Below are 27858 nucleotides of genomic sequence, written 5' to 3' on the forward strand. Positions count from 1 at the left end.
CGGAGAATCTGTGCTAAAATAAATACAGGTTATTTCTATCCATGCTACATTCCGAGTCCATCACTTTGTTTTCAACTCAGAAAAGGCAACCATAGAGAACAGCACATCAGCGCCCTTCGTGGACTTGAAAACGGCCACCTTTTTCCGGCCTCCTCTTTTGTGATCTCTTACGTTGCATGTGTATGTGCAGAGCCTATTAAAAATTAAAACTACAATGTGCTTAATAATTAAACAAAGTTTTTAAAAGAAACAGCTGTTACTCTGAAAATGGTCCCGAGAAATGAAGCATTTAAAAGAAAAATAAGTCTTTAATAATTTCTAAAAGCTTCAAAAAGGGAATATAAAAGGGGTTTATTTGGAAGGCAGAATAAAGAGTAGAGAAAAAAAGTTGTGTTTATGTGTATGAAACTATGCATTTGTGTGAGGGTTATGAGAGACAGAGCTTAAAAAAAAAACAAAGACAGAGAAGAATTTCTTTTTAAGTGTATACATATTTTTAGCCATCAATATTTTCCATAGAAGAAATGAAAACTCAGTCCTAATTAAATGCTAATTAGGTAGTAAAATGTATTTTTATTCTATTGTTAATTTTCCATTACATTAACCTTCCCATCAAGACTTCCATTTATATACTAAAGTTTTCTAATGATAGAACTTCATAACAAAATTAAGAATGTTATATCTCCATAAAATGTAGGTCTTCTTACAGGGTTATTATTTTGTGCCCTATAGAGAAAAAACAAAATGTAACAAAATAATTAAGTATAAAAGTAACTATTGTGACTTAAGCGAGTATATTCCACAAAGATACCAGTCTAGTTAGGAGAATAAAGTTAGATAGAAATAAACCAATATCTAGAGAAAAAAATGTTTTATATTTTCTATTGAAATTATTCTAGAATTGCATCAAAAATACCCTTTTACTTAAAAAATACTCTATACATATGAGTGTTTGGAAGCACCAGAGTATTCTCTTTCTTACATAACCTCCGACGTGCCTGTCAGCTTCTGAAGAACAAAGAATTTTAGTCATCTTTATGTTCCCAACACGCAGCGGCATGTGGGTTCATGGTTGGCACTCACTAAATCTGTCCAGAACCGAACAGGTTTATGTGCCATTCTCCTGTACAACTTGGGCATTTTCCTCTCGACATTTATTGCTCTCAAGATTCTGTCAACTAGAAAAGACCTTTTTCCTTTTACTCTGCCCATTTCAATTCAATCTGTTTTTAAGGATGAACTTAAATATCGCCTCCCTTGTAAAGCTGACCATCCGAACCTTTTCTGAAGATTCACTGAGTCTAGGGCCCTGCCACTCTGAATAAGCCCCATCCCACCTGATCTCGGAAGCTAAGCAGGGTTGGTCCCGGTTAGTACTTGGATGGGAAACCACCTAGGAAGACCAGCTGCTGCAGGTGTAAAAAATTTAAAAATGAGGGATTGTAAGCTGACAAGGTCCTTGCAATCTGTGAGATCAACCAAGGGTTGCCTAGCCTAAAAAAAAAAAAAAAATCCACTGACTGCACAGTCTTTGGGACTCTGTAACTGACCCACCTAGGTCTGGGTCAGTAGTGCAACGCGACCATGCAGGGAACGCCAGGACCCTTCTGAGAAGTCCGTCAGTGTGGGTCTTATGCTGGACAGCTGAGCATGGGAGCGAGACTTAGAAGCAAGCCACACTTTACACTGGGAAGCAGGAGTCTGTGTCTAGAGCAGTCTGCGGGGAAAATGTCCTGTCATGGGGAGTGTAAGAGATAAGCCGAGATGCAGGGTGGCCTCAGACAGTGGCAGGGAACTGCAGATTCAAAAAGTATTACTGGGGAGTCTCAGTCACAGAAAAATCCAGTTTTCAAGGGTAGGGATGATAATACAGAAAATTCTCACTCAATGTCCTTGATCGGTTCTGGGACTTTTAAAGGAAAGAACCTATAACGAAACCAATTTTCCCATAGGCTAATCGACATAAACTAGCGTTAAGTTCCTAGGGCATCTTCTCGTTGTTATAGGAAATGATGATGAACTGAACAGTGTGAAGCAAGGACCCGCAGTGCATGGGAACACAGGTGGACTAGAGAGAGCATCGAGGAGCGACAAGCCAGGAATGGAGCGGATGCAGATGTGCGAGCTGGGCCGGAGCTGTTAAGGAACCACCATTAAAACGATGTGCTCACGGCAAGGCAAGGAAAGAGGCGACAGGTTCAGGTGTCCCAGAAGGCCTTTCCGCAGAGACAGACATTTGCTAAATCCCATATTACAGGTTCGTTGTTAAAATCCCATTTACACCTCATAGTGTTTCCCGTGTGCCGAGTGTCTATGGATGTAAAACACTTAGATTCAAGGGGGAATGAGAGAAATTCCGGCTGCTGAGTGACTTTCTCCTTGACAGGGAAGTTCTCATAGCTCTCAACACCACTCCAGTTCTACCTTCTGTGTTTTATTTACGTGGTTTTCTTTAGCGGCTGAATGTAAGCGCCCGCGGGGCAGGCATTGTGTTGGTTCTGCTCTTTGCTTTGTTTCTGGAACCTAAATAGCGCCCAACAGGAAGTAGGCACTCTGTGCATGGACTTACGCAAACATGGTGTCAAGTACAGGGTAGGTCAAGCTGCTGCACACAGAGAGAAGTGACACAGACCAGAAGCACCAAGGTACGTGGACTGAAGTTTTGTCAAAAACAAATGCTGAGAATTTATTGTTAAATATTGGTGGGTTTTTTTAGAGTTTTAAGAGCGCAAGTGAATTAAGCATTTACCATTATCAAAGACTCTTTCTGGAACTGTTGGTCCATATCCCAAGTAGTTCATACAGGCAGTCGAATATGTTCTGAATATACTTTGTTTATGAAATTCCACCCTTGGTCTCTTTAATCAGTAAATCAGGTAGTAGGACTGACATCTGACAGTCTTGAACATAGCGCTAATACCTACTCTTAGGAATCAAAAACCAGCTGAAGCTCAGGATGGTCGAATAGATAGATGACCTCTGGGCTCACGGCCACTAAGTAGAAAGGAGAGTGTCTGAATCAGCCCTGGCTCCCAAGTCTGAGTTCTTTCCACGTGGCCTGAAATCATTGTCATGGCATGTGGTTCACAATTGCTCATTTCCAGAGTGTGCCTGCTGTGGGTTTCAAACATGTTTTCAAAGGAAAAACGTAGAACACTTAACAGTATTTACACACAGCAGTTGTACTATACTTCAAAGTATTCAGACGTATGATATAATTGATTGTCACACTGTCTGAGGAACACAGGCCTGGTCACATTGCTCCGATTTTATAGGTGATAGATTCAAATCTTGGAGCCGAAATGATTTGCTCATGATCAAGCAGCTGGCGGGTGAAAAGGCCACTTTGGTTAATAAGACTGACTTTGAATTCAACACTGAGAATCAATTTGTTTTAAATATCCATCTAAAAGAACATGGATTATTTAGTTTGGTGTGGGGAGAGCAGAGTACTTGCACATAAGAGATACCGAAAACGAAGTAGTCAAATGATTTTTAAAAACCCACAAAAAACAAACAAGCAAACAAAAAAAAAAGCAAAAATTATGCCATTGCTGCCATAAAACCATGCAGCTCTCTTTATGTGCATGTAGGTTTTAGTTGTGATTAATCTTCCTCATGTTCAATGTCTTATGTTCAAATAATGCTCTCATTCCCAATAAGTAGATAGGCAGATAGATAATATGCTGTAACATTGCTGACTAAAGATGGGTTGAAAACTTCTAATTTCAGCACACCATTTGCTTGAGGTTCCAATGACTTGGGCTTTGCCAGACTCCCCTCAACTCTAATCCTTCTCCCCACCCGGCTCCTAGGAGTGCTTCAAAACCTTGAATATTGGCTGCATCACTTAAAACTTCACTTAAGCTTTTTATTTGTTATGCTTGCATTACATCAAATGAGCCATTAGCTCAACCGTAAAGGTGTTTCCCAGAAATTAAACAAGTCTGAAATGCCTTATCCAAAAGACTCAGTTTAGAAGAGTACTAAATTTCCAAACTGGCAGAATACAATACAAAATGGGAACAAAACATTCAAGATAATAATCTTCTCTCTCAATGAGAATAAGGGGACCCAAAAATATTGGGAGGTCGGCAAATTTTCTGATATTTACCCTAAAACTCTATTAACGCTTATGAAAGCATATCAATTTTGAAAATAAAGTTAGCTAAATTTCAACAAAGAAATGTTAATAGTAAATCTAGCCAGAAAAAAATTGCTAATCCACATTTTATTTATTTAATGATTGAACACTCAACATATAACATTTTTATTTTTAAAATTCATCTAAAATTTTATAGTCCTTTAGAGTACCCTCTATTTAGGTTATTTTCTTAAGTTAATTTTCTAAAAGCAGATTTTCTGAGTCAAAGGAAATGCATAAATTCCACAATTTTTATGAAATGTTCTGCTAAACTGAATTTTCTTTCCCTAACAGCAAGTATAAGAATGTTTATTTTCCTAAAGAAAACCCATATAAAAAACATATGACTCAAATTCTATCTATCAAGTTATAAGAAGTACATCCCTAGTTAAATAACATCTACTACTGCAGCTACTTGATTTTGACACAAAATGTGTGTTGTGAATATCTACAACCAGATAAATGTCTAAAGATAGTCATTCAGCTGACAGCTTTCTCCTCCTTCAAGAAGAAAACCATATATTTTGTTAGAAACATAAAAGGAAAATATATTAGCACCAAAGTTCAGAGAAAATAATGAACTAACCCTCTACTATTAATATAAAACACCATTAAGAAAAAAAAAATTGCATTTGTGACATGTTCTGTCTTTATAGAGAAATGATGGTAAAAGTTAATAATGTGTCTTCTATACATAACTAAATGTTATTTAAAGTATCTGTGTATAACGCATATCTACAGTCTTCATAAATTCCTTGTCATGATCCCCTGGTCTCACAGCTAATCAATAAGGCATTTTTCAATTCAAGAAAATCTAATTACAATTAAAGTCATTTTATGTTGATTGGTTAAATCAAGACTAAGTTATATATGCTTCTATCATCAAACACGAGAAAACAGGAACAAAGTGAAACGGAAAACCAATGACATTTTGATAACCCCTTGTCAAAGAAGTGAAGGGTTGCGTAGTCTGCAAGAAATAAAGGAAATGATTTATCACAGAAATCGGGAGGAAATGTTAGAAACTTCTTTAGCATTCTCACTCGTGCAGAGAAAGCAGAATAGGCTGAAATTAAAGATAACAGCGTGCAATAAAATAGAGATATCTGAAATAAGAAATGAATCCAAGTGTGTTAAAGTTATACAAATGCAAAAGCATAATTAAAATCCACAGAGAGAGCAGAAATTTAAGTTGCAGAATTCACACTGTCGAAAGTAAAATCAAGGAAATACAGCGCATGGAAAGCTCTCCCAGAATCCAGAAGAAAAGCCAAAGATATTAAAACAAGAAAATCATGGTAAGTATGGAGAGCAGAAAACAGTGATCTAACCTGTGGACTGTAGTTATCCCTGAGAGGAAGCATTAACAGAAGAAGTCATAATAAAATTTAAAAAAAAAAAATGGAACTAAATTATAATTCAAGAAATTTATAAAATGTTCCTACTGCGCTTAAAGGCACTAACTGCACTCTAATTGAAAAACAAAAGAATGTGACCTACATGTAGATGAATCTCAAAAGGACAAAGGAAGTAAAAACATAAAATACAGAGAAAGACAAAGAGAAGAGGAGGGAAGAAGGGAGAGAATGAGAAAGAGAATTAAGAAACAGGCTGCCTTTAAAATAACGACGACAACAAAATAAGTTGTCTGGATTTGGCTTTCGTGGAGCATTAGAGTAGAGGACAGACGTGACAGGTCTTTGAGGATAAGATGGCACGGTGAGGTGTCCGCCCCGTTGTTATTGGCATATTAAAGCAACCAGGTAAACCAAGTTATGCTACGGCTCAGAACATATCACACTTATGTGCTCGTGTTTATAAATGATCCTTAAGATTTACTACAGCATAAAGAATATAGTCAATAATATTGTAATGATCATTTACGGTACCAGGTTGGTAGTAGACTTTTTGGGGGATCTCTTCATAAATTACATAAATGTCTAACCACTATACTGTACACCTGAAACTAGTACAAAATAATATTTAGTGCTGAATGTCACTGAAAAATTTTTTTAAAGATTTATTATAGTTGATTTTGAAAAGAAAGAAATTTACAACTCAGGGATCAGGTGCTTTGGTGAATCTACCTTTACTGGCTTTAAATCTCAAAGGAAAGAAATCCATGGTGCTTTGTGTAGCCTGGGGCAGCTGAACTCTGTAGAATTCCTGCAGACTTCCTTCTGGATCTGCTCCAGTCCTAGACACAGGAAATGAGTTTCTTAAACCACATTTTTATCCATTGTGCAAATAGCATGTTTTGCAGTTTTAATGATTATTTAATACACTAAGCAGTGTTGGAGGTTCCATTCTTGGTAATGTTCCTTAACTAACAATACTGAACATGGTTATAGGAGAATACTAATCAAAAAGCCTCTTTGTTTCTATTCATAAGAGCCAAGTTGTTACAGTAATCAACGTCGTCACAGTCCTTAAGGAACCTTTTTTTTTTCTTCAAATCTGAAGCCTACTCAATGGAATATGTCATTTTTTCTTTTATAGTGAAGATGAATAATTCGTCTAGGAACAAATATTTTGTAACTTCTTATCTTCCATATCGAGAGCATGTGAATGTGAATTCTTAAAATCGATCTATGATGTATATAGTCATAACCATGAATAACAACATTCAAAGAAAAACAAGATAGTAAAAAAATGCATTAAGATGCAAAATGCTAATAGCAGTTATCCATAAATATCAAAGCTATAGGCAATGCTTTCCTTCCTGAGTTTCCTTTTTCCAGTTTTTAATGAGTACGCTTTAATTAACTGTTTTTAAAAACTACACAAAGCAAATATCCAAATGCTCAAGCCCACACTATTCAGATAAATGCAAATTTAATCAACAATAAGATACCTCAAAAGGCAAAAATGTACCGACAGGAAGTCTGAGTGATGGTACAGCAATATGCACCCTGGTATCCTGCAGCAAGGTGTGCAAATTGTGACATCAGGACTCGGTTAAGTCGAAGATTTGTGCTTATGCTGTGATTTATCCATTTAACTCCTACAAAATTAGAGAAATTCTTACAGCATTTGTACAAGTATATATATATACACACACATATATGTGTATATACATACAAATATATATACACACATACATATATATGGCTTAATGTGACATTTTGTAAGAATAAAAATTGGGAACATAAATGTCTATTCTCTTATACTGAGTCCTGTCTAGGAAGTGAACTAGAGCTTTGAGTGTCAATATGGATAAATCTCAAAGACATTATGGTGGGCAGAAAGAGCAATAATAGTGTTATACAGCACACATTTAAATTTTATGTACTAATATTTAAATAAAGCTTAAATATGCAAACCAACACCATATTGTTTATGGGTCCATAAATATAAAGAGATGATTGAGGAAAATAACCACCAAATATTGCCATGTGGAAGATGCAAGAAAACGGTATTGGCAAGAGATACACAGGTGTTTGGGTTTTTACATCTATACTTCTCTGTGTGCTTGAAATATATCAAAAAAATAACCATGCACTATAATAAGACCTAGTCTTTTAAATTTAAACAACCTTTTCAATTATAAAATGAAAGAAAGTGGTTCGAGAAATAAGATTTTTCGATTTTGACTGATTTTGCCATCTGTTTTGACTCTCGACCCTCTAATATCTTTATATAGAGTTACAAATGAGTTCTTTCTTACATCTTTTAACAAATCACCTTTAGGCTCTAATGATTGGTCTTAAGGATCAGCTTTGGTGATTCTGCAAATATAGGTTTTTAACGCACGTATATTTTAATCGATCGAAGCAAGAAAAACTTAAGTGAACTATAGAACTGAAATGTCTCATAGAAAATCGATTAGAATGGGAAAAATAGGAGAGTAAAATTTCCTCTAACAATTTTGAAACTCCATGGAGGAGAGAAGGCACTGTGTGAAAATGGAGTCCATCATACAAGCTGCTACCTTTAAAAGGAAATACAATCCAAAATCAGGATTCTATTCACTGTTTAAAATTACAGGGGCCTAGACATAGGGCCCAACAAGTATCGTAAAAAAGACCACTGGCTTTGCTAAAGTCCTCATGACATGTTCCATAACTTTATAAACTTTCTAAATTAGAAAAGTTGATTGAGTTGGGAAAAAAAATTTTTTACACAAGTTTTACAATTACCTTTAAGGCATTGCTATAAGTCTCGATTTGCTAATTGGCTTTTTGTATGATAATAGGCATGAATCTATTAATATACACATTAAGTAATGCCTTAATGTGTTTTAGTGCTTTCATTTAATGGAACGACAACAGAGCACACATAGAAAACTATACATTCACCTATTAACATGCCGAATAAACATTCATTTCTCCTTATACTCCAGCGGGTTTTAAAGAAAAGGTTATGTGAACAATTTTACTCTCACACAAACTCTAGACAGAAAGAAAATCGAATGAGAAATATCCTCGGATAACCATTTGCTGTTATGGTACACAGCATCATTCTGTGTGTGTGTGTGTGTGTGTGTGTGTGTGTGTGTGTGTTTAATTCTTTCATTTTTTATTTTTAATCTGTACTGAAAAACAGAAAGAAAACAAGGACTGATTAAAAACCTAATTTTAGGTTAGTAATTCATTTCTCCTGCTTGAAAAAGAAATTCTTTGTTTTAAACAGAACTCGTTTTTGAGACAGTAGATTAGCCAGCAGAATTTATGATCAATGTTGGCTTGCCCAGGGTTAGCCTGTGGGACAGACACAAATAATTTTCCTCTAATCCCTGGCATTTTTGATCATTCCAGGCAGAAATGATTTCTCCTTTCTGACAATTTAAGGCACCTGTAACATATCATTTTGTATTGTAATCGTTCAGTAATATATTATCTACTCCGGTACTAATCATTTACGTTTGAGTAGTGCTTCAGAAAACACTGTCAAACAGTTGATGACATGTTCATTTGATGGGGCAACTGCAGCTTCACCCAGCTCTTCAAGGAGAAGAACAGCTACAAGGACAATGTCAAGGTCCACTGTGCTGAGGAGAAAGATTGAATGCTGTTGGTTGCACAGCTAGGTAATTGCCCACTGTTCCTACTGGAGGGGCCCAGGCAAGATGAAATGGGCACAATGGGTGACAAAGCTAGAGGAAGACACATTCTAGAAAGTGATCTCCAGTGATAAGATCCTGGTCATGATCATGCTAAATCATAGTCAAGAGAATCAAAGGTTCCGGAAGACACCTTAGGTGTGCACAGAGGAAGTCACAAGAGACAAATGGTAATGGTGTCACCCAGCATGTGCTGCTGGGCAAGTTCCCTGCTGTCGTCAACAAGACAGAGTTCAGTTTCTTTTGAAGCATTCCTGGCCTCTCTACATACCTTTATTCATACTCTTTCTTTCCTGCCCTCCTACACTATTCTCCCATCTGACTTGACCTTACAGTGTCCTTCACATCATTGTCGTCATCTTCTTCCTTCTTCCTTCCTCTTCCTCCTCCTCTTCTCTTCCTCCTCCTCTTCTCTTCCTCCTCTCCTCCTCCTCCTCCTCCTTTCGCACTCTATGGCTTATCTTCTGCTCTGCAGTACCTCTTGCCTGCTATCCATTCAGTTTCCAATGACTTATGGGCTTCTCCATCCAACTGGGAAACTGTCTCTGAGTTTGACATACGGTGCTCTTTCTGCATCTACTGTTTCCTCACCACGTGTTGTCTGTGCTTATAGTGTCTGGTACTGTGTTCCATTCTCCTTGCTTCTGAAATTGATGCAGAAGGCTGGAAATCACCTGGAATGAGTTGACAGACATATGCCCAACTCTTAAAAGCCAGAAACCATTGCAACTATTTGAGTGATGTTGAATAGTCTGAGTTTATCCTGATTCCTGACCCCTGTTTCTATTCTGTTTTCCAAATTCATACCCTATTACCTGAAAGTAATTCTCTTAGCATGCCCGCTTGCTTAGCCCTTGGTGCTCATTCATCCATTCATTCACTCATTTGATATTTATTGAAATTATTTGTTGTAGGAGGTGCTAGAGAGACTCTCAGCCACCAAGAACTCTATGGTCTACTTGGAGGAAACAGACCAAAAAATGAATAAGTTATAGTGCATTGTTAAAGGGCTGAGCAGGTGGTAGAGAATGTGTATTTGGCCCATCTTGGAGGAAATTCTTCCTAGAGGAAAAGACATGGAAGCTAAGACCTAAAGGATGAATAGGAGTTAATAAGTTGAAAGGGGAGGAAGTGAACATCACAGGTAGAGAAAATCATATGTATAAAGTCTAGAGGTAGAAAAAAACATACACAAGACTTCTACTTACTGTAACTTCTGGGACTGGAAGAAGAAATTTTATTTTTAAATACTTAACTCTTTGCTGCTCACTTTACATCAATTAAAAATTAGTAAGTACATACTTATTTTAAGACTATGAATCATTAAGCATGTACTCACATAAGAATATGAGTCATTAAGTATAACATTTAATTAGATCATGGGCCTGCAAGGATTTTCAATAATTCATTTGTCTCAACTCTCTAAAAATTTTGAGTTATTAACAGTCATTCTCTCTTTAAAACTATAGTGAGAAAGAAAGTGGACCACTATAGGCTAAATAAATGACTTTTTAACTTCATTAATTCATATAATCATGGTACAAATATTTATTGAGTTCCTACCATTGCTAAGACTTCTCTTATGATGCTGACTATGCTCACATAGGGAAGAAAGGCCAACACTTAAACAAGTAAACAACTAAATAAATCATGAAGCACTTCAAATATAAACATTAAAGGCAAAGCAGAGCAAATGATCCATAAAGCTAAGATCAAGTCACATAAAAAAGTTCATTTGCTAAAAATGCTGCTGAAATCCAATGAAACAGTAAATATTCTTTCTAATAAATGGCATTAGTTATATTTCCTTTACAACATACTAAATAACCAAAAGTCACAGATTCAGTTTCTTCAGTTGGACTCAGTTTATCATGCATGACAAAGGATTACAGCAGCATCTTATAGGGGTTATGTGCTGGTGGAGAGGCTGGCTCCAACCTTTGTTTTGACATTTTCTAATGAGATAGATTTCGGCAGATTATTTAACCTTATAATATTTCATCCTTTTGTTTATAACATGAAGATACAAATTATAATAATGTTAGTACAAATTTATTGGGATGTTTTGAGACCTAATATGAGTTAATTCACATTAAATGAGATAATTCATGTTAAGCTCTTAAAACAGTGCTTGGCCCATTCTAAGCATGTTAGCCACCTGCATTATGCTTCATTAAGAGAACAGTAAAGACCCCTGCTGTTCAGAACCCCCGTGAGGTGTATGAATTACTTCTGCCTTCCTATACCTGCAATAGGTATCACGAAAGAGCTATTATTCACTGCTCCGAACTGTAAAAAACTGGTTTCCTTTTAAAAAACCCTGCCTGGTTATGTCCTGACAGCAATATTCTTTGATATTAAATGATCAGGGGGTTACGCACAAGCTTCTTAAGAAGCTCCACCCATAACGGGCTCATCCCTGTGGAGATTCCACGCACGGACACACAAGCATTTGAGAGAAGGCTTGTTTGGGCCCTTCCCTCATCCGGACTACTCTCCACAGGTGCACGATTGTGGAGCCACGAGGTGGTAGATGACAGCCATTGGCCTCTTGATTAGGTGGAGCATGGATAATCTAGTCTCTATCTGCCATCTTCCCCTGGCCAAAGAGAAGCGGCAGTAAATCTGGGTTAAGTGTCTCTACTCTGTGGATCCAAATCTTCCCTTTGATGCAGTAGTTCACAGTCTAGCTTCGGGATCAGGAAGTGTTATTATGTTCGCTTAACTTGCAGATATAAGCTATATGCTCCAATAGCTCTTTTTCAGCTAAAAAAAAAAAAAATGATATTTTAATCTCCATCTGTTCACGCCTATGTCTCAATTGTTTCCAAACCAAATAAACAGAAAAGTTAGAATAGATGATATTGATATTTATTGATCTCTTCCAATACCAACACTTAGTTCTTTAAGAAAAAAAAAATTAAACATAAGAATCTTATCTAAAGACATAGGAACTAGCAAAAGACTTCAAAAGCATGGCTAAGAAAACGGAATTTCCCCCAGGACTTGTCTTTGCACTATTTTTTTTCACTTTGTTTATTTGTTTGTTAGCTATAAAAATCAATGACATTTGTAAGCCCGATGCAAATAACACAATACTATGTGAGTTATTAATTTAAATTTATTAATAACTATGATAAAATAAGTGGAGTAAACTATATACTCAAGCAATTGACCTTGTAATTTAAAACGTGATTCCTCAGCAACACAAATGCTGACATCTTTTCACTAAATTCTCTGTGAAAAGAAAATCCATGCCTGAGGATTCTCTGTGCTGGCTTCAGCAGTGCACATCTCTGACAAATTACATATTTGATTACTCATACCTAAGAGAACATGTTTAATTTTTTGAGTTAATGCACAAAAAATTGCCAGTGTGAGCTCATTTATATCTTTGCTTAACATATAATGGAATAAAACTTCTTTTGGCTGACGTAGCATTTTGCACCTTATCAACCACCATTAAAATGCATTAAGTGGCTGCAATAATGATGCACAATTGACCGGCCCAGTACTTTGGCGTTCCTGCTCATGTCTAATTTCTGTCAGAAAGTGAAGAACAGCCTAATTATCAAATTACTAACTTCGGATCCTAAGAGTGTTAAAGGAGAGAGGAGTTAAAGGATATTAATCGGCTTCAACTCTCAATCTTATAAACTTATGCACTTCTTGGTGAAACCATAAATGGCATAACTTCAGCCTTTCCTCCACGTGCTCCTAAGATATTGACAATGCTTAGGCTTCAAAAGTTAGATAAACCTTGGCTATTTTTCCATCCATTATCTCCATAACATAAACCTCTAATGAATTCCAATAGGTTTACTCTTAAAATATCAACCAAAATCAGAAACCTAGATTTTAACTAGATCTTTCCAATATGTGAGCTACCTACAAAAAACAAATAGCCTGATGAAGTCTATATGTGTCAAAACAAACAAACAAACAAAGACTGGTGATATGTTGATATGTTATCATCTACAAATGATTTTAAATGTATAGAACTATCAGATAATACTGTTATTAGCACTTTAAGAGTGTAGACTATACCTCAGTTTCTGAGGACATCAAACCACTCTCTTTTTCTTGTAAACTCTGCTGCTGGTTACTAGACGTTGAGGGCAGGGGGACCAGGACAGGGGAGAGGAGAGGATGGAGGGAGCAGGTCTGGTCCTGAACCGTGTTTAGGGGTTTGGGCTTTATTTTACAGGCTTGCATCGCCCTATGTGCCTTTCTTAGAGCAGTAACTGATGTTTTGCCAATTAAAATAATTGTATTATTAAATAATTTAGGACTATAACATTATTTGGAAAAAACAGAGTTGTCTGTATTCCAGGACTTCTAAGAGCCTTTAATATGCAAATGAGCATTGTCTAGTAACAAGAATTTTGAATATACTCTACAGAATTTCTAATTTTCTTTTTATTATCAAACGCTTTTTAAAGAGAACATTTCTTTATAGAACTTGGTGTCACAAAAACACACTTTAAGTATGTTTAGGCAAATGGGAAACATTTAGAGATTTTACTCTTAGGAGTGACAATTTGATTTGCATTTAAAATAGAGTCCTCTGACAGCTGTGTGAAACAGGCTGTAGGATGATCACGGAGGCTGTCAAGACAAGACGATTAAGGTCAGAACGAACTAGGAAAAAAGAAGCATAAAGACGAGGATACATCTTTGAAAAAAATTTGGCAAGACTGGCACTTAACTCGAAGTTTAGGTGACTGGGTAAATAAATGTGCCAATCAGCAAGACAGAGAATGGAGAATGGACATCTTTCTTATTTTAATGATGAGAAAAATGGGATCGGAATTTTAAATTACTCAATTAAAGTAAGTTAATACTACACATGTAGTATTGTGAGGATTTCCTTCCACCTCTCAAATCATTTCTTAATAAAGAGGAAACTTCCTATATTCGAGTTCTTTGAAAATCTCTTAGGGTCCAGGCACTTTATAACTATCTTTTGGAAAAATTACATTAGCCTGAAATCTTCTCAACCAATTCTAGTTGAGGTGCTTCTGGAACTCCACTGAATGTATTGGTAGAAAGGGAGTCAAAAAATATAACCTGAATTTAGGATTCATTCTAGGTCCTCATACCTGCCACTGTTGGAAGTTACTGCACTCAAAGTTTTAAAAAGAACTTTTCTAAGGTGCCTGTGATTTAAGATAAAATTTGTAGTGGCAACATCATACAAAGAAACAAGTTATTGAATTTTAAAGAACTTATATGAATGCAGAAAGAATGGTCCTAAAAACCTGCATTAAATAACCCCAAAGTGTCTCTAAATGTTGATGTATGGGAAGAATTTAAATGACATTGTTTCAGAAAATGTGAGATAAAAGCAGTTTTACTAATATAACCATGCAATTGCATATGTGATTTGAAGAAATGTCTGAGTAACTAAAATTATTATATATAAGCCATAGTCTTTCAGCTGCATCTGTAAGTTACACATTTAGACCAGGCAAAATATTGGTCCTTCTTACTGGGAAAGTGGGAGAATCACCTTTCATGCCGAGTTGCTTTCTATTCGGGCTTATTTGACATTTGGATCCTGTCCCATTTTTCACTATCACCACTGTTTCCATTGACTCAGGACAGCTTGATCAAAGCCCCTCAGAGCTGAAATTGGGAAGCCAAAGATGACCTTGGAAGTAAGTGAGCCCGTGAAGTAATGTGGAATTAGAAATGACATAAACGGTACCGACTTTAAATCTGGTCATGAAGATTCTAAGTTTGCTTCTTCAGTTGGGAGGCACAAGGCTTCCAGAAAATGAAAAGCTTTATGTCCTAAAAACACTGCTGTGACTCGAGATGTTCGCTGAGAAATAGTATGGTGGGCCCTGGGCTCGAAAACAGCTGCGTGGTCTTCTGTACATGGTTCACCTCTGCTGGGAGATGATTCTCCGCGGATCTCTCACGGTCCTGCACCTCTGAACAGTGAGGCACTGACTGCCCTTCAGTCTGGACTATTTCCAAAGATGTCTGGATAGCGAATAGCCTTGGAAGATGGAGACACTGTCACCCTCCAGAGAAAAGGATGGGCATATTTGCTCCCCAGTATAATAAAGACCAATCGATCTCCTTGCAGAGGGAAGGGCAGACATGCCTTCTGCCCATTTAAAAAGATTACAGTCCCTAAGCTCAGGGCTTTTCCCCTGTAATGCAGCCCGCTGCATGTGTGTGTATCAGGAGGCCTTCTCTATGTCTCCAGAAGCGGAGGGTTTGGGTGCACCAATGCTGATGTACTGGCTACTATCATTCCTGTGGGTCTTTAGTCTCTGACCCAGGAGTTGCAGGCCTTCTCTCAGCATCCATGACACTATGACAAGCTAATGTGCAAGGAAGAAGAAATCGCAGACTCTTCGCAGTTCTTGAAATTCTCTCCATTCCCTTCCTTACTTGTCTAGAAAAAAAAGAGCTGGGGTCCATGATCTTTAGTTCTTTTTCCAGCTTAATGAGGACATATGATTTATTTTAAGACTATAAATAGCCTTGGCAAAAATGGTGTTTATGATTTATGTTTTTATTGTTTAATAATTCTTAAAGTTTTTTTCCAAAAGAATTCCACATCTAACGCTTTGAGCTCTACATATTTCCTCTTTCCTTAAAAAAAGAAGAACCCAAATGCTTTTCATTTACTTTTTAAAACAACTGGCTTTATTCAGTTAAAACTTCAGCTTTTCAACATATTGACTTAAGCTGTAATCAATCTCTTTTTCAATCCCTCATGCACACTTACTTCCGTTAAGAAGCCATTCAATTGTGGCTTTAATTTTGAAGCTTCTCCCCACAACTAAAAATGTCTGTTAACGTCAAACCTCTGAAATCTTAAACCAGTTGGTCTATTTGTATATCTAAATTTTGTCTTGTTAGCACAAGAAAATGTTACTCTCCACATTTGGTAAGAAAAAGTATTCATTCATATTTGACAAAAAAATTCTCAATAAGAGTAGGAAATGTATTCATTCATTAAGAACTATTTATTGAGTTCCTACTATGTGCCAGGAACTGTAACAGATGTCATGATATACAAATTAATAAAACATGGTTACTGCCTTCAGAACGTGTCCTGTGAAATAGAAGAGTCCATAATCTACGATAGGTCCTATATGGCCTTAATTTCCTTAGAAAACAGATAATACACCATTCTAACATTAACAAAAATTTTTGAATAACAGCTGAATGAATGAATACATGGATACTGAATGAATAAATATAAGTTTGCAAACTGTGGAGAATCCAGACTGTACATGAAATATATGCTTGGCAGCCTGGGGATTTCTGAAACCTTTTCAGATCAGTAGTGCTAATGAAAACTCACTGCTTTGTAGAAAGAAGAATTTAAATTCTAATTGCATTCAATCCCTGGGCTATTCCTTCTTACTAAAAATGCACATGGAAACTATTAAAATACACTTAAACTAACCCTGTCATAGGGTTGACTTTTTTTTTCTTCTTTTTTTTTAAAGCAGGCAAAGGTTCCCCTGAGGATCAATGCCAAGGCACAATTAACCCTTGTTGGAAATGTATAATGATGCCATAGACAACCTGGGCTGGACGGCACAGTCAGGCGGCTTTGTAGGTTTTGATCCTAAAGACACAGACTATACTACATGCAGGGATTAGGCTGTAGGTCTGACCTGACTGCTGATCAAGTAACAAGAAGGCAGACGGACTGTTGTTCTCCCTCATGCCACAGACCCCCAAGTCACCAACCTGCCTCAACGTTCTAAGAATGGTTAGACTGGGTCCCTGAAGCTCAAGTAAAGTTATTACTATGCACTAGGCGGTTGTAAGGGTCTAAACCCCTGAGATTTTTACCATTAATTCATTCAGTCCACAATCACTAATGTGGCGCTTATACTATGGGAGCCACTGCTCACGAAGGAAAGGGGTGGGGGTCCCTCAAAGACCGATAGTGTGTCTTCGTGGACCTGAGGAATTTACAGGGCAAAAGGGACAGAGGCATGGTCGCCAGGAATGTGACATGCAATGTCCTCAAGGAGGCTGCACGTTCAGTTAAGACTCAGACACCGTGAGATAAAACGCAACTGTTTTCTGTCTGCTTCTTTAAGACCTAAATTAAATGTCAGCTATCTTGAACGCTAGGGGTGGGGATTAGGGTTTAGCCATTTAAGGAGATGTTCAGCTTCATTCTTGTCCCTCAGACTCCTCCAGGGCATCTGACTGGCTTGCCCATTTTTCAGCCTCTCTTTCTGCTCATTTTTGTTAGTTAATTCATTTACTCCATAACTCCTGAGGAAGTAGAAAAAATATTGCCTCTCCCTGCAAAGCCTTTAAAATTTAATAAACAGGTTGGAAACAGTTATGTAAGTGGATAAATGGTCCACATGTTACAAGAGAAATGTGTGTAGGATGCAGAAAGGAGGTGACATTTCTACACTGGAAAGGCTTTAGAGCAGGGGTCCCCAACCTCCGGGCCACAGACTGGTACCAGCCCTGTTAGGAACCGGGCTGCACAGCAGGAGGGGAGAGGCAGGCCAGCAAGCGAAGCTTCATCTCTACGCGAAGCCGCTCCCCAGTGCTAGCATCGCTGCCTCAGCTCCACTTCACATCATCAGGCATGAGACCGTCATAGGAGCACCGGTCCCTGGTGTTGAAGAGGTTGGGGACCGCTGCTCTAGCGGATCAGAGCACTGAAGAGTATAGCTCACTGAGAAGGCAAGGAGATGAGAAACGGAAGTTGAAGTTCGGCAGCACGAAGACATGAAATAGAAGTATCTCAGCACCAACAGCTCCTCCCTTACTGCACTTCCCTAAACATCCCTCCTCTGATGAAAAGTGTGCCTTGTTCGGGTAGCATAGTTCTCTCGCCTGCATGGCCTCTCTCCAACTCAGGTGATTCTGTGGTTCCAATGCATCTCCCTGCCTGGCAAGTGTCGCCAGTCCTCTTACCTGATCTTTGACCAACCCACTAACTTAACCCTTATTTATTCATCTGTTTCTTGTACTGACCCAGCCCAGAAGGTGCATCTCTGTCTCCACCCTGGAATGTGACTTCTGCAACCCAGCTTCTTCCACAGTTGTCCAGGATACCTGCATAGTATCTCACAATAAATATTTCATTACTTTTTGGTGATGCTATTTCCACTCAGAGTCATAAATTCTGGAGTTGAGAAATATTTTTCAGTACGTAAAGTCTAATAGAAATGAACACTTATTGGGCATTTGGTAAACCACAAAAACTATTCTTGGAAATTTCATATTATCATTTTATTTGATTGTTCTAACATCGCTTCGATTTATGAACCATGATTTATGTTTTTTTAAATCAAATACCTCAGGAGCGAGAAGTTACAACTCACCAAAGTCACAGCTCTAGTGACCGAGCCAGAATTCTGCCTCCAGTCTCTCTGGCTGTAAGATGCTTCTCAAAAACCTCTATTTCTGTCTCTAAACCTATCTCTACATCTCTGTATCTACTGCCTCTGCTTGATAGCTGTCAGTGGTAAAGGCTTATACTTTCTAAGGCAGCATATTTTTATATTTTTATGATGATTATAATATACATGACACATTCAGTGCTAAAAAGAAATGAGTTATCAAGCCATGAAAAGACATGGAGAGACCTTAAATGCATATTGTTAAGTGAAAGAAGCCATTCTGAAAAGGCTACATACAAAGCTCGATTATGTAGCATAATTCTAACTATATGACATTCTGGAAATAAGATCAGTGATTGCCAGGGGGCAGAGTGGGAGCAGACGAATAGGCGGAGGAGAGAGGATATTTAGGGCATAAACAGTCTGTATATAATAATAATGGATTTATGCCATTATACATTTTCCAAGGCAGTAGAATGTACAATACCAAAGGTGAACCCTAAGGTAAACTATAGACTTTGGCTAATCTTGATGCGGGTTCATCCTTGGTAAAAAAACGTACGATGCTGATGACTAGTGCTGACGAACGGGTGAGGCCCTGCGTGTGTGAAGATGGGAGATGTATGGGAACTCTACGCTCTCCTCTCAGTGTTGCTATAAGTCTAAAACTGCTCTTAATAAAGTCTTAAAAAAACAAATAAAATATATACATGACATGAAATTTGCCATTTTAACCATTCGAAGTGTACGATTTGGTGGCATTAAATACACTCACGTCGTTGTGCAACTACTAACACTGGCCATCTCCAGACCATGTTCGTCTTCCCTAACGGACACTCCGTACCCACTGAGTAATAACTGCCCATCCTTCCCTCTCGTTCAGCTCCTGGAAACCACCACTGTGCTCTCTGTCTCCATGAATTTGACTATTCGACATACCTCCTACAAGTCGAATCATGTAGTATTTGTCCTTTTGTGTCTGGCTTATTTCACTTCGTGGATTGTTTTCAAGGTTCATCCATGTCTTAGCATGTGTCAGAATTCATTCCTCTTTAAAAAATATTTAATGATATTCCACTGTGTGTGTATGTGCGTGCGTGTGTGTGTGTGTGTGCGCACGCGCACCACATTTTGTTTATCCATTCATCTATTGATGGACATTAGGGTTGTTTCTACCTTTTTGCTTGTGTGAATAATGCTGCTATGAACGGAGGTATACAAATAACTCTTTAAGACCCTGCTTTCAATTCTTTTAGTGTACACCTAGAAGTGGAATTGCTATGTGGCAGTTCTACGTTTAACTTTTCTGAGGAACTGCCATATTGTTTTCCACGGAGGCTGCATCGTTTTACATGTCCACCAGCTCTGCACAGAGTTCCACAAGGAAACATATTTTGGGCACACAAATTAACTGTAAATATTAATTTGTCAGGAAAAGTAGGTTCCATGCCAGAAAGCAATTCCAAACCTCAAGAGAGTAAGAATGATGCAGCTGTCTCTTCAGGTCCTGGGAGAAGCGGGAGGTAAGCGTGGGGCAGAGAGCACCTGGAGAAGGTTCTGATAGACGCAGCTTACATCTTTGAGCCCGGAATGGGTCGATGGGTTGTCTGCTGCACGACCACGTTCTCTCTAATCCCCAGAAAAATACGGGAACTTCAGTGGCCTGGTAACTGAGCCCGCTTCCTCTCCCTGGATAAACCTCAACTAGTTTTCTTGTGCGTCTGATCCCTTTGGGACTCCGGGCCTATGCCAATCACATATTTAGCTTCAGTGTTTGTGCCCATATCATGTTGCAACCTCTGCTTTTTCGGTCACACTTCTCCTAAAGTTCCATCTCATCCTCAATTTTCCCTAAATCTTATGTCGAGAGCCAGCTTCATCCACCGACCGTATAACGATTCCTACCAGTCGAAAAATGGCAATCTGTCCTCTCTTACACCCACGCCCAGCTCTAATCTTCACCTATCTGATTAGGTTGTTGCCCAACTCTACGCTTTAACTTCCCTGAATTCATCCCCCATTCCAATTTCCTCAGTCCTGACTCCCTTTTTAACACAGAGAAGCTTGTTCCCACGTGAGTGAAATATAGTAATTTTTTAAAACCCCATTGCTGCGTTTCCACGTGAAGGCACCTCCACCTGCCTATGCACACAGCTTTAGCTGCACAAGTAAGAATGGCGGAAGAGATACGATGATGTTGCACTTTGAGAAATAAAGTGAGAAATATTGAGAAATAACATGAGGCTCAGGGAATGCTCAGACTCCATCTTTGCCCCTACAAAGTAATTTATGAAATGATTTTTACTAGCATTACATATTGTAGGTCAGGTGTGTCTGAGTCATAGCTCATTCGAGGAATACAAAGCTGCTCAAGCAGAAGAGAACATCACTTTTACTAAACTAAAACTGAAAAATATGAAAATAAAGAGAAACTGTCTAAGAGCACATTGAATGGGACTAATGGGCTTCCAAGCTCACATTTCTGGTCAGTTCTACCTTTGAGATGAGCAATGAGTTAATCTAATTATTTTCCTTGTACTTGAATATGATCATCATACCTAATTGTTTCAAGACTAATATCTCCAACTGTTTCAAGTTTTTCAAACAATGTGGTTTTCGGTCACCTCGAATGAAGAAATTCTAGTTTATTAGGGCCGATCTTAAAACTCAGAGCCTAAAAGCAAGCCAGATCCTCCAAACAGATGAGGACTGAGCACCCAGTGGGGAGCTGTGGTAATTTCAGCACAGCAAGCCAACAGAGCACCCTGAGTTTGTGTTTGCTATTTTTAGGAGCAAGAGGCACAATTGGCTCCCATGCAAACTGTTAGCAACTGTGAACAGGTGAAAGCTCTGGCTTTTGTATATTAATGTTGTTAAATATATATTCTCCTGTACTATACTTGGGAGGTTGATTTAAAGAAAAAAATAAATATATGAAAAAATATATATATAAAAAATATATATATATATCACATATATCTATATCTATATCATGTTTATTTCTTTCCACCATGCAAGGCAACAGAAGTATTTTTCAATTTGGTAATGCTACTGAATTTATCTGCAATGCCTGAAAAACTCTTATGTACTAATCTGATAAGCATGATTTCTGGGATTAGTAACCCTAAAAAAAAAAAGAGAGAAAATCAGTTAAGTCAGATAACTTGTTTTTAGTGAACCCGTGAGGTGTCCCAGTGATTACTATATTCTTTGCGAAGTGCTCATCCTATGTTCCCTGTTTAGTAGCCCTTTGCTGAAGATTAAACATGTAATAATCTATACTTGCTTGAATTTATCTTTTCTTCAATTTTGGAAATGAGGGTTAAGATTGTCTATCTCTACATAGCCTAGTATGTTCGTGAACAATCAGATTTCTAAAAACATACTCACGGTGAATCTAAAATCATATCTTCAAACTCTGTTAAGACCTAAAATTTCTTCTGTTTGCGATTTGACTTATTTAAACAACCAAGTGCGTTCTCACTGTCTGATCCCTGTGTGAACGATGGAGAGTCTCTTCCTTCTAACTTAAAGTTCATTCTCTGACCTGGATAACACAGAGGAAATAGGTTCATGCTTTCTCATTGTCATATGTGAGCTCATGCTTGTCTATCCCGGAAATGAGCCTGTCGCAACCCTCTCGTTATTCCTGCTCCAACTAGTTTTGCAAGGGTACTTCCTAAGTTTTATAGCATTTTTCAAAACATCGCCCAATTCTGTGCTTTAGACTGGCAGTATTTCTAAATGTTTATTCTTTTTTCAGAATCCAGACTTAGTTATGCACCTTTCCTTTGATCTTCTTATGCACACCTCCTTTCAAAAGTTTGATTTATTAGGGATGTGCTTATAGTCCCATCGAAATTTCTATGTTTTGATCTTCATTGGGATCACTTTAATTATATGGTCAGGATTTGCCTTTTGAAAGTCTCTTAACCATTCTCTCTTTTTAGAATCTTTGAACATGAAAATGAATCTGTTTTTCCTATACTTTTCTGATACCTTCTTTCAAAAAGGCAAGATTCATATCTGGAAATGCCCAGCATTTCCTTTTTTCTCCACCGTGACTTCTAACATGATAGCATCACACACTCCTGACATTTCCATAAGATCTAAAGCACCAACATATTTTCCTCTTCATATAGAATTAATTCAACAAAAGCTCCTATCTTCCTTCATGGAAATGTCCTTTTAAGTTATGCAGGACATGCATAAGCCAAGTATTCTGCTTTTACTAAACTAGATTTACAGTATGTATCTTCACATAAAATCCTCGATTACTACTCTATCCTCCAGGACCAACTTACAATTTATAATGGAGAGCATCACTCATAACTATATCTGTGCATGGCAGATATTTGCATTGGTTCTTCAATAATGGAAGTCACTGTCACTTGCCTCAGTTCTCCCTTTATATGTTATCACTCATCGTCAGAATTTTTAGCTTGACCACAATAAATGAAAGATAAACCAGAGTGTCATTCATTTGCTCCTGGAATAAGGCCATGAACAGTTATATTGCCCATTTCGAATACTGTGCGACTGTTCACCAAACTATTGTATCTGTGATTTGTCTGACTCATGAAGAACTCAGATGAAGTCTTATGTTCTGCAGTGGTCCTAATGATTCCACAGTGAACTGCTTACATGGCACAATATGACGCAGATCCACCTTTTTAGTAGCATGTAGAGAATGTGACGTCAAAGTAGAAGCCTTGAAATGTACATGTGAATAATTATCTCCAAGATCATTTGGATGCAAAAAATAGAATTTGTTTAGATTAATAGTCAAAAAGCATTTAAATATCATTAAAAATTAATATTTTATTGCCTGATAAGGTATCCTACACAATTCTAAATTTCTTAATTTTAACAGTGGTATACTACCTGTTTAGCGAACTGGAAAACTGACTTTGGTCAACACTTATGGGAAACTGAGTTACAGGATACAAAATATAGCAATGAGAACTATAAAATGCTTATTAGGTCATCCAGTTCACATCTTCCCAGTGCCAACTCAAAAGAAAAGCAAAATATAGAGAAGAGAAAAAATAATGTACCATTTTCTATTAAAAGCCTACATATGAATGTTAAACTTTCTATATGAAAAAATTCCAAAGCAGAGGGTAATCTAATGTTCTCATTTTAAAATGCCTTTTAATGGTTGTTCCCCTTGTGTATACGACTTTGAAATTCCACAAACGTGAGTATTGTTGTAATAACAATAATTCAAAATATAGACATCTAGAAATACAGTACACACAAATCTATATACAATATATGTACATCAGTACACAATGTGCTTATGTATGGTATATTTGCCACTTACATCAACTGTTCTAAATAGAAGTCATAGAGATTGAGCTACTTGGTATTTAATGTTCCTATAAATTCACCTCAAAATGTCCTTCATTTATTTGGTTTTCGGAGGAGTCCATCAAGTTCCTGCTCAAGGACAATGACGCCCCAGAAGCCATTACCACAGCCTAGCTATCAAATATATTTCTGAAATTCAACTATCAATCAATACTTTCATATCAAGATGAAAAGCCTTTACAAGTTATTTTTCTTACCTTAAACTTGTTATAATTCCCCAAATTAGTAACATTAATTTAAAAATATTAAGCAATGCTTGGATACTAATTATATTTCACCATAATGACCATGACCATCTCTAAAGAATCACAATGTGGTTCCTATACTACAGCAATTCTACATTTACTTTCAAAAGGCTAGTTTCTATAAACAGCATACTAAGTATAGGTTTTGAAACATTTTTTAAATAAAGGAATGTTCAATTGACAAAAGAAGTAATAATGGACGTGTTGTGGGGGGGAAAAAGGAATCAGAACACAGAAAATCACCAATCCACAGTGGTATGCACCAAAAAAAAAAAAAAAAAAAATTAAACTACAAAACGGCCAGGAAATAATTAAGAAAATGTCATCAATAAATCTTTACATATGAGTAATCACTCTAATTGTAAATAAAATGAACTCCCAATCAAAAGTCACAGAGTGGCTGGATGGGAAAAAAACCAAAACATAAAAAAGCAAGACCAAACTATATGTTGCCTGCAAGAGACTCACTTCAGCTTTAAGGACATGCATAGGCTCAAACTAAAGAGAAGAAAAAAGATATTCCATGCAAGTAGAAACTAAACGAGAGTAGGGGTGAGAGCTATAATTATATCAAACAAAACAGATTGTAAGCCCAAAATAATAACATGAGAAAAGAAAGGCATTATATAATGATAAAGGGGTCAAGTCATTAAAAAGATATAACTATTATAAATATATAAATACCCAACACTGAAGTACCTAAATACAGTAACCAAACACTAGGAGATTTGAAGGGAGAAACAGACAAAACCACTGTAATTGTATGGAACTTCGACCCTGGATAGATCATCCAGCAGAAAAATAATAAGACAGTGTTGGACTTGAACCATGCTTTAGACCAAATGGACCTAACAGACATATATAGAACATTCTGACCAATAGCAAGAGAATACACATTCTTCTCAAGTCCACATGGAACATTCCAGAGGCTGGATCATATGAGAGGTCACAAAAGAAGTCTTAAAAAATTTAAGGAGATAGAAATCACACTAGATATCTTTTGTGACCACAATGGTATGAAGCTAAATATGGAAACTAAACAATACACTCCTAAACAACCAGTGGTTCAAAAAATTAAAAAGAAAAAAGAAAATAAAAAAAAGTTTCTGAAACAAATGAAAGTTGGAAACACAACATACAAAACATGGGATGCAGTTTTCAGAGAAAAGTTTATAGTAATAAATCCACATGTGCCCCTTAATGAGTAGAATATGTTCTGAGAAATGTGGCATTAGGCAATTTTGTCATTGTGTGAACATCATACAGTGTACTGACACAAACCTAGGTAGGATAGCCTACTAAACAACTAGGCTAAATGATAGACCACTAGAAAAACTAGAAAAATAAGAGAAAAGGTCAACAAAATTAAGAGCTGGTTATTTGGAAAGATAAACAAAATTGATGATCTTTCAGCTAAACTAGCTAAGAGAAAAGACAGAAGACTCAAATAAATAAAATCAGAAATAAAAGAGGAGATGTGTTATAACTGATATCACAGAAATACAAAGGACCAAAAAAGACTACTACAAACAATTGTATGGCAACAAATTAGACAACCTAGAAAAAATAAAGAAATTCCTAAAGATATACAACTTATCAAGACTGAATCATGAACAAATAAAAAATCTTAACAAACCATTAACAAGAGATTGAATTAGCAATCAAAAATAAGGGAGCAACAAGGACAAGCCCAGGTCCAGATGATTTCACAGGTGAATTTGACCAAATATAAATAAGAAATAATGTCTTCTCAGATTCTTACAAAAATTGAAAAGGAGGAAATATTCTCAAACTCATTTTATTTGGCTAGCATTATCTTGATCCAAACCAGATAAGAACACTACAATTAAAGAATACTAGAGACCAATATCCCTGATGAATATGATCCAAAACTTCTCAAAAAATATTACCAAATTCAAAAGCACATTAAAAGGATCACACACCATGATCAAGTGGGATTAATAACTGGCATGCAAGGATGCTCCAACATACACAAATTAATGCGATATGTCATATATCACATTAGTAAAATGAAAGATAAAGTGATATGGTCATCTCAGTAAATGAGGAAAAAAATTCTGACAAAATAAAACATCCTTTCATGATAAAAGCTCTCAACGAATTTCCTGTAGAAGGAACGTACCTCAACATAATAAAGGACATCTATGACAAGCTAATATTCTCCACAATGAAGGGTTGAAATCTTTTCCTCTAAGATCAGGAATAAGACAAGGGTATCCACTCTCACTACTCTTATTTAACATTGTCCTGGAAGTCTTAGGTGGAGCAATTAAGCAAGAAAAATAAATAAAGGACATCCATATTAGAAAGAAGTAAAATTGTCTCTATTTGCATATGACATGATATTAAATATAGAAAATCTTAAAGACCACATACAAAAAAAAAACAAATCCTGTTAGAACTAGTAAATGAATTCGGTAAATCTGCAGGAATACAAAATCAACATAAAGAAATCAGTTATGTTTTTATATACTAAGAACAAAAAAATCTGAAAAAGAAATAAAAAAAGCAATACTATTTGCAATAGCATCATAAACAACAAAACATTGTTATATGTCATATATAACTCAATAAAATAATTAAACCTAAGGAATTAAAAGAACTATACACTGAAATATATAAGACTTTGATAAAAGAAATTGAAGAAGATACAAGTGGAAAACATCTCATGTTCATGAATCAGAAAGATATTTCTTAAATGTCCTACTACACAAAGCTACCTATATATTCACGGCAATCACTATCAAATATCTAGCAACATTTTTCATAGAAATAGGAAAACTATCCTATAATTTGTATGGAAACACAAAAGACTCCAAATAACCAAAGCAATCCTGAAAAAGAAGAACAAAGCTGAGGAATATTCTTCCTGATTTCAAACTATGTCACAAACCTATAGTAATCAAAACAGTATGGCGCAGGTATAAAAGCACACAGACAATGGAACAGAATAAAGAACTCAAAAATAAACCCTCACATATACATCGAACTAATATTTAACAAAGGAGCCAAGAAAACTCAATGGGAAAAAGCTAGTCTGTTCAATAATTGGTGATGGGAAAACTGGATAATCATATCCAAAAGAGTAAAATTGGACCCCAATTTACACCAGTTACAAAAATTAACTCACAATAGATTAAAGATTTGAATATAAGACCTGAAACCATAAAACTCCTAGAAATAAATACAGGGAAAAAGCTCCTTGACGCTGGTCTTAGCAATGATATTTTTTGGCTATAACACTGAAAGCACAAGCAATAAAAGCAAAAAATTAATAAATGCATAGGAAAAAAAACCAATCAAAATGAAAAGACAACATATGGTATGGGAGAATATCCCTGCAAACTGTATAACTTATAGAAAGTTAATATCCAAAATATATAAAGAACTCATACAACTAAAAAAGCATTTTGAGTACAGTTAACTATACCATTTTATATACTTGAAAACTAAGAGGCTGGATCTTAAATGTTCTCACCGCAAAAAAAAAGAAATGATAATTCTCTGACATGATGAAGGTGTTCGATAATGCTATGGTGGCAATCACATTGCAACGTGACAAGAAAAAAATTCTGAAATGTTCAAAAACTGAGGCAGGCCAGAGAGCGAGAAAGAAAAAGAGACGGAACAGTTAGCCCAACAGTCACTACAGAGCAGCTC

General features: G+C 36.7%; 1 protein-coding gene across 2 annotated transcripts in view; it reads right to left on the reverse strand.

The window, feature by feature from the left end:
• The window catches only part of NKAIN3 (sodium/potassium transporting ATPase interacting 3), a 463387-nt gene that overhangs the window by 362645 nt on the left and 72884 nt on the right, over positions 1-27858 (reverse strand). The gene's annotated exons all lie outside the window — the stretch shown is intronic.

The sequence above is a fragment of the Rousettus aegyptiacus genome, unplaced genomic scaffold (genome assembly GCF_014176215.1).
Source record: "Rousettus aegyptiacus isolate mRouAeg1 unplaced genomic scaffold, mRouAeg1.p scaffold_m13_p_15, whole genome shotgun sequence".
In the NCBI taxonomy this organism is placed as follows: Eukaryota; Metazoa; Chordata; class Mammalia; order Chiroptera; family Pteropodidae; genus Rousettus; species Rousettus aegyptiacus.